Source organism: Barbus barbus, assembly GCF_936440315.1.
Source record: "Barbus barbus genome assembly, chromosome: 14".
NCBI lineage: Eukaryota > Metazoa > Chordata > Actinopteri > Cypriniformes > Cyprinidae > Barbus > Barbus barbus.
Genome location: NC_136742.1, coordinates 5,175,386 through 5,189,014, shown reverse-complemented (window position 1 = coordinate 5,189,014; position 13,629 = coordinate 5,175,386). Strand labels below are relative to the sequence as shown.

Below are 13,629 nucleotides of genomic sequence, written 5' to 3'. Positions count from 1 at the left end.
TTCTTAGAATTGGTATAATGTGACATGTGTCTTCATATCACACATTAACTAGCAAAAATCTCCTCTGTCTATCCAGACCAGTTACTAAAATTAGGATCAACAATGTTTTTGACAACAACCTCTATAACATACAACAATTTTGCTTCTGTACTAAATGTACAGTATAGCAAAAACAGCCCGTTTAATTGTAAGGAGTTAGGGAGAGAGAAATTATCAATAAAACTAAACTATAGTGCTATGTCAGACTAGACAAGTTTGTATTTCAATGACAAAATTTTCCATTTTCTTATCCAGACAACAAAATCAGTAACAAGTCCAGTTATGGACTGCTCAGAAAGTTCACTATAGAAGCAGTGGGAGATGTTTTTTTTTTATTTTTAATCCTAATGAATTCCTTCCTTTAATTATATAGAAAGCGTTATATTTGTATCACATGTTCATCAGAACAAATATATATTAAGAATATGCTGCTTTAAACACATTTTTGGCAAGTGTATTTGATATGCAAGATGTTTGCATGACTATCCCAGGAAAAAAAACGAACATCCTATTCTTGTATGGCTGTATACTTGATTTTATGCATCTGTAAGTAATGGGTGTATCTGATATTTAAAAACCCGTTAATTAGGAGGTGTTTACATACTTTCGCCCTAGTAGTGTACCTATTATGTAATACATTTGGAAGCTTACACCCTGTCAAAGGCTTGGTAACACCCTTGCTTTAAGTTACTCATTCCCATGTTGTTCCAAATATACAAGAATTTAGTTCATCTTCAAAACATAAATTAAGATAATTTTTAAGAAACCCACAATAGAATCACCAATAACTAGAGCACTTTCATCAGGTTTCTCAGTGGGTGCCTCACTGAGTGGGGAGAACCTGTTTGATGCTTTGATCGGAACGGAAGAGTGGTGTTTTGACCCGCGACTAGGCCGCCTCACAGTCACCCAGTTGCCCTGCTGCACGGGCTCTACCGGAACCGAACAATGTACATGACTCGCTGAGCTAGTTGCATCCAAAGCAGTATCTACAGCTCTCACATTCTTACTGTCCTCAACTAAAGTTTGGATGCGTGTCTCTAATTCTGAAACCTTCTCTCTCAGCCTAACTATTTCCCTGCATTTATCACATGTGAATCCCTCGTCGCCGACAGAGAGAGATAAACTGTACATGTGACATGAAGTGCAAACAACAATAGCAGGAGAAGAAGCCATTACTCACCGTGACTGATGAATAATACCAACTTAACTTACCACTTACCACTGCTGTTTGATGAACTCGTGAAAAACGGAGTGAGAGAGAAATGAAAACGGAGCGAGAAAAAAGAAAACAATAATAGACACGAATAGAACGCTTCACTCGCGGTTTTTAAAAGCGAACGATCAAATTAGTTAGATTAGTTTGATAGATAATACCAGAAATATGGTGGGAATTAAGTTATATATTATCACTTTAAACAACAGAGAGTGAAAGTACGGTAAAGATTCAATAAAAAAGCGGAGCTACAAACGCAAACCTCTCAGCAGCACAACAGACCTATGAACAATGAACTATGAACAAACATTCACCTAAAACTCTTCCACATTTCATTTAAAAATATCTTCATTTATGTTTCAAAGATGAACAAACTTCTTATGGATTTGGAAAGATGTGAGGGTGAGTGATGACAATTTTCATATTTAAGTTAACCTATACCCTTTACCTGAAGAACATCACAAAAATCCATCATCCTTAAGGCTTATTCACACCACACCTGCAGATGCAGAGCAACACTGACAGCTGACCGAGTACAGTCACTTCTCAGACATTGCAAGACCTGACAAACGCCAATTCAAGATGTTCAATTGGCAAAGACAAGCACCGACCAACACCAACAGACAGCAACAGGGGTAACACACTGATCAGACAAAAGTCGACGAACGTGTCAGTTGTAGTTTGTTGGCATGTGTATGAACTGGTCTTTAGCCTCCTTGAAGGTGAAGTGTATCCTTTTTTTTACTGAAAATATTTTCTCCTCTTGTGCACTTTATGCATACCCTAGCCCATGCATGAAAAACGAAGTGTATTTTGGGCTTAAATAGAAAGTGTAAACACTGTGGCTGTATCATGCTATCAAAACACTGCTCTGTTTGTTTGAGCATCCAGACCACAGAGCCATTCTGAGGCAGGACTATCTCTATCGAGCCAATGGCAGACTGGGCTGTTGAGGAAATCTTTTTGAAAACACTCTTTGTTTTTTAATCCTGTCACTAGCATCACAGAACTTACACCCCTCAGCTTTTAAGATGGAAAAGCTACAACAATGACACTCAAACTGAGTCTCTTCTTGTTTCATTGACAATGTTCAGTTAACTATCAGTGTGTTGACTGCTTTAAAGGATGACTGAAAATAGGACTTTAAAAATAGAGCTTAGTTGTCTCTGCATATTAAGCTGGGATAGGAGAAAGAATGTTATAATTTATGCTGTAATTGTTCATGGCAACAAGATGTTTTGCTTTTAAGTTCAATCGATAATTCAGACCTGCACTGTCTTATATGTCAATGAAAAAGGCCATACACTTAGAATCATGATTAAAGGCTAAAGTAGGATAAAGGCTCAAAACTGTGGCTAATCAAGACAAGCCACTTATGTTTTAACCAATAACATATGCAATAACATTAACAAAGTTGTGCATGGTCACATTGCAGCCCATCGTTACACTGAGTCATTACCACTTGCCCATATATAGCATTGGTTATCAAAAAAAGATCATGATCTAATCAAACCCAAAACAAATCATTTTCCTATACTACTGTGGGGGATTTCCACCATTTTTTAAATCTGCCGCCACGGTAATGAGCCATAAGTCAATTTACCACTTTTAGTTTACAAGACAGAGATTTTGAATGCTAATGGTATACTCCTTTCTGAAATCTGCCTGTGGAATTTTTTCCTGTGGTTTGCTGAGGGTGAGATTTTGTCACGGCGAGATGAACTATATTTGCATATGTGGTTTCCAACTATTCTAAATAAAGTTCTCAGTGTTCATCAATATTAAATTACTTTCTCATATTCCATCTTAACATTTAGAGACAACTACAAGTTTATTTTGACTTCCCCAAAAAGTGCCCATGAAATACTGATGCCACTCACCAAGTTGAAGTGACTCCTAAAGCTCCAACAAGCAGGCATGATGTGACATGGAGACATAAGAAACTAAATCTTGCCCTCAGGATTGGCTAAAAGGAGGGATGGGGGTTAAATGACACAGCTGGAGAACAACAATGAACAAACAGCCCCTCACAGCCCAGAGCTAGATCACATGACAAGGCAAAGCACAGATACAAGAGGGCCTATTCTGGGAGCATCGACGTAGCTCCACATTAACCTATGCACACTGACAAGAAGATATACACAAACACAGAATACAAATACGGATGTGCTACATTACGAAGTTGAAGGAATATTTTGAAAAACTAACTTCTCTTCATATATATGCAATAATGTGTCCCTTTGGAATACTTGCATTAATATAGATTGGATTTCTTTATGAACTTTTCAGAGGTGTCATACAGTAATTTTGGTAGAAAAGACTTTCTGCAAAAATGACTTAATTTTGTGTTTTGAATATGAATGAAAGTGTTAGGGGTTTGGAACAACATGGGGGTGAGTAAACAGTAATAGAATTTGTATTTTTTGGTGAATTAATCTAACTTAAGCCTAATTTAGTGTCACAGAAAGTTGACAGCAGTCATTAACTTCCATAGTGTTTTTTTTTTTTTTCAATGGAAAAAATACAGGTTTGGAACAACTTAAGCATAAGTAAATGTTGACAGAATTTTCATTTTCATCCCTAAGTATTCAGTAATTTTTAACAGGGTAATACAATTTAATTACTGCTTCAACTATAAAAGAGGGATATATATATATATATATATATATATATATATATTAGTTGATGTATCAATGTGTCCTATGGTGTGACGGAAAACTGTAAAAATTAAATAAAAATAATAACCTCTAACATTGAAGGTAATCCTCTCTCGTGCTATTTGTAACTCTAAGAATGAAGATATATTTTCTCATGTTATTTGTATGTTAAGTTTTTATTTTCTACATTCTGCATTTTTTTTACATACATCACACCACAGGACACAGCCCAATTTTTATCTGTTAACTACCCATATATATCCTCCCCTGGCAAAAAAGATAATTTATCAAAAAAGAGCTGCAAAAACTTTATATAAAAAAAGTCTCACTCTGAAATTCTTAGATCAAAAACCCAAAACATCTACAGGACTTATCCATATCAACAATATATGTATCAACAGGCTCAGGATTTCATTCCAAAAATTGCCCTTCCCAGTCAGACAAAGTAGGACAGCATACCATGCCTTAACATCAGAAGATAAGAGTCAAATGCATTAAAGTTTGGTTCCCAACCTGATCCTGAAAAAATAAAAAAGTACTCCAGTGTTGACCCGAATAGTATACTTTTAGAGAATGTGCTAAAATCGACAACACGTTATCACTTCTTTGACCCGAATATTCTTTAACCTTTGACATACTAACAACAACTGGGAAAATAAATTACTCAATTTTTCAATCTTTTTTTTTTATTCTGACAACTGCCTGATTTTGTGGCCTCATGGAATAGAAAAATGTCCACTAGTTGCACATTTCAGAATCTCAGTTAAAAAACAGTGTCATCTGGTTATTGTTTGCCTACTATATCATGAAACATCAAATTTGGATATCCTACTTATTTGCCATGTACTGTTTTTTGGATGTGAAGCAAGATCTGAAGACCTAGGGTGCCAAATAAATATCTAAAATGTGTGTTGGGAGACCTCTAGGATAAGGTTTGAGAAACACTGCACCTTAAGCTTGAAAGCACTGTACCTACCTCAATATGCAAAGAGACTTTTTACATATAAATCTTAAAGAGGCAGCAGCAAAAAAACAAAACAAAAACTAATCTCCTGGAGGCTACTAGACATTTTGTATGTCTCCCTCATCTAACACGTCTTTATTTATTCATTAAATGTGAATACAAATAATAATAATAATAATAATAATAAAGGCTATTAAAGTTTTAAGATTTTACACTGTAAATCATGGGTTTATGTTCTTCTGTGCACTTATAAGGTCAATAACATTGACTGGATGAACTATAGCTTTCAACAGGCACACGACCTGTTTTAATAACTGCTTGTCCATCTGTGAAAAGGTCACCATGTAAGTCTGCTCTGTAATAGGTCTAAAAAAGAAAAAAAAACTACTCACCTAAAAAGCTAAATCAATAAAATATTCTCTTCTCTGGTTTAGCCTCCACCCTAAAACCAAATATTGTCATCCTGAAGTTAATTTTAAACTAATCATTTCCTTTAGTTTAAAAGAAGAAAGAATGCATTAGATGCTAAAGTACTGTGAAATTCCTGAACTGAGAAACATCTGTTCCATGCTTTCCAAACAACTTGCTATGGTTCAGGTGGAGCATTACAGCCAAGAATCCACAGGAATGGAAGGGTTAAGAAAGACTAAACACCATCCTATTGTTTTTACTTCCACTGATTGTGTTTCATTGGTCTCATAACTCAGAAAATCTGACACAGCCAATACAACACCACAAGTCAAAGTTTTAGACATCCTTGGTTGAATTAGTTTGTCATTATCTTAAAGACCTTTTGATGTGAATGTTTACACTTTTTTTTTTTTTTTTTTGGCCTGTCAGTAACACAGATAACACATGACAGTACGTATGTGTAGTTATGCTATCATCATTCACAGCCTTTTTTTTTTTTTTTATATTATTTTTTTTTATTAATTAATTAATTAAATTTTATATACCCTTTTATTTAACCATACTATGACCGACAAGACCAGGGGACAGAGAAAACAAGAGAGAGAAAAAAAATAAATAAATAATAATAATAATAATAATAATAATAATAAAAAAATAATAATTATAATTATAATGATAATAATAAAAATAATAATAATAAAAAAAAAAAAAAAAAAAAAGGAATTAGAAAACAAAAAAAAAAAGAAAATTGTGGATAAAGTCAACAGAGAAGGGGGAGAGAGAGAGAGGAAAAAAAAGAGAATGGGGGATAGAGAGAGAGAGGAAAAAACAAAACAAAAAAAAAAAAAACAGACAATTTGCTTCGATACCTGCTGACAAAAAGAGAAAACAACAGAAGACACAACAGAAGACACAACATCAGAGAAACTGCAGCAACAACCAACATCTGTATGAATCACAATAAATTCTAAATGTTAAATGTTATTGAGCAACACGCATAACTAATATTACAAAATAAGTTTTGAAGCAACAGCAGATCAGAACAATGTGTGTCTGTGAGCACCCGTTTTTACACCAATGTGAATGCTTGAGTGTACACCTGTGTGTGTGAGCGCGCTTGTGTTCATAAGGTTCCTCCATGTAAATGTTTAATAGTGTGTGTGTGGGGAACAACAGCCCCATCCCGCAAGGCATGAAGCAGGCATGGAAGAGACCCAGGCCCCAAACATCCGTAGGCCCCCCAGGGCACGGGACCCCCAGGGGAACCACTGCAGGGACAACTGCGGCCCCCACCCAGAAAAGGGCAGAGGAGAGCCCGAAGGTGGGACATCCGACAGCCACAGTGTAGACACCCCAGGGTGCCGTGGCGGCAAGCCCGCAGGCTCCGCCGGCAGCCGACCACACCAGGGCAGACCGAGCCCTGGGCCCGGAGATCCAAGGGCCCCCCACCCCCCAACCGGGGCCCAGCAAGGCCAGTAGGGCCAGGCCCCGCCAAGCGACCGCCGAGAGTGGGCCAGCGCTCACCCGAGCATCCTGCCCCGGCGCGAGAAACCACCAATGCACCGGCGGCATCCTCCACCGGCAGGGCATGGTGGTGGGGTGGGGGTCGACTGAGATGATGAGTGAGGTGGAGTCTAAGGCCCGACCTGACACATAGACGTAGACGAACAAGCACACATATACACAAGCATACGTTCCCACCCTCATGCACGCAACGAATATTCTCACCCTCGCCCCACATGTAGACACACAAAAATGGACATGGTACCCACACTCACACTCCCTATATGCACTCTATACTCCTAGATCCAGGCACCACCACCCCCAGAGGGGTAATCAGCGCCCGATCCCGGAGCTGAACCCCCTTCGCTCTGGCGTGGGGACAGGAAGACCACCCCGGTCCCCGCAGCAGCAGAGAAGACCACCAGCCCAGACCCCGACCGGGCGGCCAGCTCATCCTCGCAGCCCCCGGCCCCGGACAGAGAACAGAGAACAGGGGTGTGAGATAAAAAAAAAAAAAAAAAAAAAAAGAGACCCCATGCTTCACCTCACCCGCTCAAATGTAGTGTTGGTGTGTGTTGTTCTAAGGTGCTTTAAAACAGGGGAGGGGCACCCTCCACAAGCTTGTGTCAGCTCGTCCCCTCCCTAGAGCCCTCAATGTCTATGTGCAACTTAAAATTGAGAAGTGGGCACTGGCACCAGAGGGAAGGCTGAATGAACAGACCGCCCTCCGGATGCCATTCAGTGTGCCCACCCCCAAGGCCCTATATGTATGTGTCATGTGACAGTAAGTAATGAGAATGTCTAAGCTGTAATGTGTGATTGAGATGCAGGTGGCCACGAGGAGACAGAGGAGTACCACCTCCCCCGCATCCCAGCGACACACCCGCACCTCAAAACCCTACCTATGTGTTGGTGTGATGGAGCGGGAGAAGTGAAGCCTTAGGGATGGGGAGGAAAGCATCAGAGGGGGCAAAATACCCCCCCCTTCGGAGCCAGCTCCCCCGCTGACCCCCATAGGCACCCCCGTTACCCCAAATCTGCCCAGGGCGGGGGACCCAGGCCCATCCAGACCAGGGCCCATGGCAGCCCGGGGCGGCCCACCAGACCCCACAGCAGAGGAAAAACTACCCCACCCCATCACTCATTCAACTCCCAGACTACATAAGACAATAAGACACCCAGGTTAGGCCCGTTTTCCCTGCCTCTATTGGATCCCCCCCGCGGAGGCACCGATGCATCGAAGACCCCCACACCAGGGCCGGGCCCAAGCGCATGCACCAACTGACTTAATGTTTACACTTAAATACTTGAAATTAGCTATAGTTAGTGTAAACAATGTGAGAGTCTACTTATAAAATTAGTTGCCCAAAAAGTGCCCAGCATACGTGAGAACTTCTTGAGTAAATTAATAAAAATTACAGTTTTGCTCACTACATAAATACCATACATATATTTATGTCATCACATAGCATACTCTTATTGTAAAATGGAGATAAATAGTGATAATAATGAATGAATGAATATGTCTAAACCTTTGACTGATAGTGTATTTGAAAGAGCAGCAAATTTAACAGTCAAATAACAAGCCTCCAATATCAGGCTAAGGCAAATATTAGTCAATGAACAGAGTTTGTTTAGTGACATCAAGTTGCCCTGGTGATAAAAAAGATGAACTGTGGTACTAACAAGAACCCACTGCTGCATCTTTTGGACTACTCACCCATTCTAGCCATTAGTTATCATATATTGGTAGTCTTCTAGGAGTTGAAAACATCCAGATAGCAACAATAAAAAAACCTTAAGCAAGGAATTGACTACAAACTGGAGACAAGTGCATTTTTTAAACAGAGTGGCCCTTCCTTATAGGATCAGGAAATAAAAGAAGCCGTCTGGCACCCTAGCCGGCCAGAGGTAGGACTGGAAAAGGAACCGGGTGTGTCCACAATTGTATCACAGGTTTAACACACTCTCACATGGGACCCATTACCAAAGACTTCCCCAACCGGTTAGTGCCAAGAATCAGTGGCTATATCTCAAACCTAATGAGATGGCTACCTAGACAGCATTTGGGAGCATCATAAGCTACTGTACATTCACACTGGAGTTCCTGAAATTCCTGAAAACTGCTTCTCCATGAATGCAAAGCCAGAGTGCCAAAACGTGTGTGTGTGTGAACAGAGCTAATGTAGGCTGTGTGCTGTAGTGATAAAAGAGCAGAGCTTCAAGTCATGCCAAAACTATATTTCAACAGAACAACACCATTTTTCCAGAAATATTCCAAAATATCTATGTAAAAGAAGCTTTAGACATACTCGAGTCAACTCAACTCACAGCTTAACTGTAGTTGAGCACTTGTTGCACATAGAAGTGAGTGTTTTGAGGAAGAACTAATCACTGGTTGGGTCTCTGTATATTGTATGTCGGTCAGATGCTCCTTTACTAAGTGGGCGGTTCTTCACCATAATAAACTACAATGAGGACCAGATTTCCTGCACAAGTTACATGTCTGAAATTCCACAAATAATTACAATCAGTTATTGTTGTTGTTTTCTTGACAACTTAAAAAAAAAAGCCAACCAGTAAATGTGTAGCCTACATGTCCCTGGCAGTGAAGTTGGGCGAAAGAGCTTGAACGATAGTCATTTTTTGCATCTTCCGCACATAATCATGATGAAATTCACAAAGCCTTTAGTGACATGATAAGCAAACTGGCAGAAACTTTATTTTTGTAAAGATGTTCTAATAACTGAGAACATTCCTCAGATATTGAGTCGTTAAATCCTGCCTCTTTCACAATTCTCTGGCTGAAATGTATCGTTTACATGTGTTATACAACTGAAGGTCTTCCTGCTGAGCACTGCATTCATTTTTTTGAAGAAACTTGTGAAACAACTGTTATCATGTGTGATAGACTGATAGACAGTGACCACTCTTCATTCCTTGGATCAGAGGTCTTTCTGCTAAAGATACTAAACAAGAAAATGTCCTTTGGATGAATAATCTAAGAATAGTGCAGAATTTGAAACATAGGCTATACCTAATTATACATCAACTTTTCTTTGTTTAAACTTTAATATGGTATAAGACGTTTAGTCTACATTGAGTGTAGATGTTCTTGTGTATATTTGACAGAGCTGCTTATAGTCAGTCGACGATTTTTAATTTTTATTTCCAATAATCCCTTCAAAAGTTTTAATTGAGAAGTGAGTTAAAATAATAAAATACAGATGCATAGTTCTTCTCAGAGCTGTCATCCACACTTCGGGAGACAAACATATGGCAATTTAACGCACACTTTCAACTTTTGTAGTTTGCTTGTGAATACTATGCCCAAATTCTTTAGATTCCTCCCGAAAAAGAAGGTAGATCATTTCAGCAGTGCAATTTTACAAAATGAACGAACGATAACAACTAAAACCTTTCATTTAAAGCATAGTTTAGGAACGCAGGATGTTGTTCGTGCAAACTTACCAATTCAAGAAAAGTTCAAAAACTTCGAAAGACGTCAAGAGAACAATCCGTGATAAAGTTGCATTTATGTTAACAACTCTGTGAAACAAAAAAAATCCTGTCGAATAAAGGAGGACACTAAAAAGCCAGTTCTGTCTAAACTCCTCCGTTTGTTGCTTGTGGCTGTAATGATGATGACAGCCTGATAGTGTTCCACTCCGCTTTTTTCGAAAGTGAACGAGTGCGCATGCGCAAACTTTTTTTTTTTTTTTTTTTTTTTTAATAAAGCTCTTCAAATAACAAACAAGCATTATTATTGTTAAACACTACTATAATAAATCCCAGCAGCATACACTACACTGATAAAAAAAAATATATATATAATACATAGGCACTATATAGCATGTTAAAACAAATCATATAAAACTTAAGGGGAAGATGGCTCAGTAATATTTTAAGTAATCTGGAGAGTATAAAGGCACTTGTCTTTTTCATCTTTTGCTGTAAGGACTGAAATTAAAAAATAATACTTTTTAAATGCCACGAAATTTGGAGCACCCTTCATCTGTGTTAATAAATTTACCCATATATATATCATTGCATAAAAATTCAGTTTTTAGTTTTGAATAAAAACATCAAACCTTACATTTTCAAAAGTTGGTATTACATTCTTTGTAATTAACCACTTCTGAGATTAAATATCGTTTTGACTGAATGTACAAGCATTACGATTAAACTTTACTCTTAAAAATTCACTCGTTGGATAAATATATTTAATTTAGAAGTTTTTTTTTTAAGTTAACTTCCTTCATTTTAAGGTCACAAAGGAAATGAAACATATCTGGTTCTAACTGTGATAAGGTCTGCTTAAGGATGTGTGTGTGCTCATGAAATTCTTTTCCAGTGCATAAGAACATAATTACTTCACTGTAGCCTATTTGAACTGTGCTTTATATTTTATACTTATACTCTTACATTTTTATTGTTAAATATTACATATTCTTTTTGTTTAATTTTCTTTTAAAATGTTTTAGCATAATTTTATAATGACTTTTAATTAGCATGTTCCTATTAATCATCATCATCAATTTTTAATTGGTTATTTATAATAAATAAATAAACAAACATTGTGCTTTCACTGTTAGGTTGTGACATTTCTAAATATAACACCATAGAGTGTAGTAACTGAAATTTTCAGGCACAAATGAAACCATGTCCTTTGAATATCCTAATTTTATGACAAACGCAGACAAAATGCACAGGTAAAAGTTTTTGGAGAATGAACATTTCCATGTAACTATATACTCCTTATGGAAGTATATATCATACTGAGTCAACTTTACCATCATCACAGTTTACTTACACAACATTATTCTTCTCATTATAAATATAGAGTCTTTTCACATAAAGTGAAAGTGAAAGGTCATACGGCCAAGTATGGTGACCCATACTTGGAATTTGTGCTCTGCATTTAACCCATCCAGTGTGCACACACACACACACACTGTGAACACACACCCAGAGCAGGGGGCAGCCATTTATGCTGCGGCGCCCGGGGAGCAGTTGGGGGTTCGGTGCCTTGCTCAAGGGCACCTCAGTCGTGGCATTGAGGGTGGAGAGAGCGCTGTACATTCACTCCCCCCACCTACAATCCCTGCCGCCCAAGACTCGAACCCGCAACCTTTGGATTACGAGTCCGACTCTCTAACCATTAGGCCACGACTTCCCCACGTCTTCAAGTCTTCATTGCAGCAAAACATGCCAAGACATGCCACAAATATGATTGTCAACCAACACAATCTTCCTACAGGTGTGTTAATTCTGTTACCACACCATTTACTGTCTTTAAAACCAGCTAAACAGAAAGACGGTCATGGAAATAAGGTGACATGTCCTTGCAGCTGCTTACAAGAACACAATCCTCACTAATCCTGACTCATTACAAGCAACAACACAAACATCCCACACTGAGAAAGAAAACCTGTTTAAAGGCAAAATTCTCTTCAGCTAACAAAAATGCAAAAGAAAAAAAAAACAAGCAAAAGGGTGAAAAAGAAAGACAACTATCACATGGCATTTAATTTCTATAACAATTACATATTTTTTACCTTCAATTATGCAGTGTAGGTGTTACCCTAGACTTTTAAGTTGAGAGCCAAACCTTTTCCTTCAGTTCAGATTGTTTTGCAATATATTCACTGGGAGAGCAGTGACTGGCTGATCCAATAAATGAATATTATAATGACTGGGTTTTCACCAAGGCATTTCAGACAAAACTGAACAAGTCAAGACTTGCTTGGAAGTGACAGAAGATTCCATGGAAACATTGGGTTTGGCTTTTGTCTAAAATCATAATATTGTGTTGATCAAGTAATTCAAGGTGAAGAATGAATCAGGCATAAAACAACAAGGTATCAAGTCTCATATATAGGCCTATATATATATATATATATATATATATATATATGTGTGTGTATGTATGTATATATTCAAAGTGATGATACAAAAAAAAATGACGTAGTGAATAATTATGACAAAACAATTGTCTTCAGCATTTATACTTAGCATACATTTATGTGATACAGGTGCATCTCAGTAAATTAGAATGTCGTGAAAATGTAAATTTTTTCTTGTAGGTTATTTCAAAAACAGCTCATGAAAGTCAAAAATCAGTATCTCAAAATATTAGAATATTTACATTTGAGTTTCAATTAATGACCATCCCTACAGTATAAATTCAGAGTATCTCTTGTTCTTTGAAACCACAATAATGGGGAACACTGCTGACTTGGCAATGATCCAGAGGACGAACATCGACACTCTCCACAAAGAGGGTAAGTCACAGAGGGTCACTTTTTGAATAAGGTGTGGCTGTTCTCAAAGCATATTAAATGCAAAGTTGACTGGAAGGAAGAATTTGGGTAGGAAAAGGTGCACAAGCAACAGGGATGACTGCAAGCTTGAGAATACGATCAAGCAAAGCTGATTCAAACACTTGGGAGAGCTTCACAAGGAGTGGACTGAAGCTGGAGTCAGTGCCTCAAGAGTCACGCTCAGACGTCTTCAGGAAAAGGGCTACCAAGCCACTTCTGAACCAGAAACAACATCAGAAGTGTCTTACCTGGGCTGTGGAGAAACAGAACTTGACTGTTGCTCAGTGGTCCAAAGTCCCCTTTTCAGATGAAAGTAAATGTTTCATATCATTTGGAAATCAAGGTCCCGGAGTCTGGAGAAAAAGTGGAGAGGCACAGAATCCATGTTGCTTGAACTCCAGTGTGAAGTTTCCATAGTCAGTGATGATTTGGGCTGCCATGCTGGTGTTGGTCCACTGTGTTTTCTGAAGTCCACAGTCAACGCAGCCATCTACCAGGAAATTTTAGAGCACGTCA

The 13,629-nt window shown here is 38.3% G+C and overlaps 1 pseudogene across 1 annotated transcript in view; it reads right to left on the bottom strand.

Moving 5' to 3' along the window:
- LOC306879938 (pleckstrin homology domain-containing family G member 3-like) overlaps window positions 1-10,476 on the bottom strand; it is a 67,592-nt pseudogene extending 57,116 nt beyond the window's left edge. The window contains exon 1 of the transcript XR_013785878.1: window positions 10,262-10,476. The product of XR_013785878.1 is annotated as a pleckstrin homology domain-containing family G member 3-like (transcript). The remainder of the gene's footprint in view (window positions 1-10,261) is intronic.
- Window positions 10,477-13,629: the final 3,153 nt, after the last annotated feature.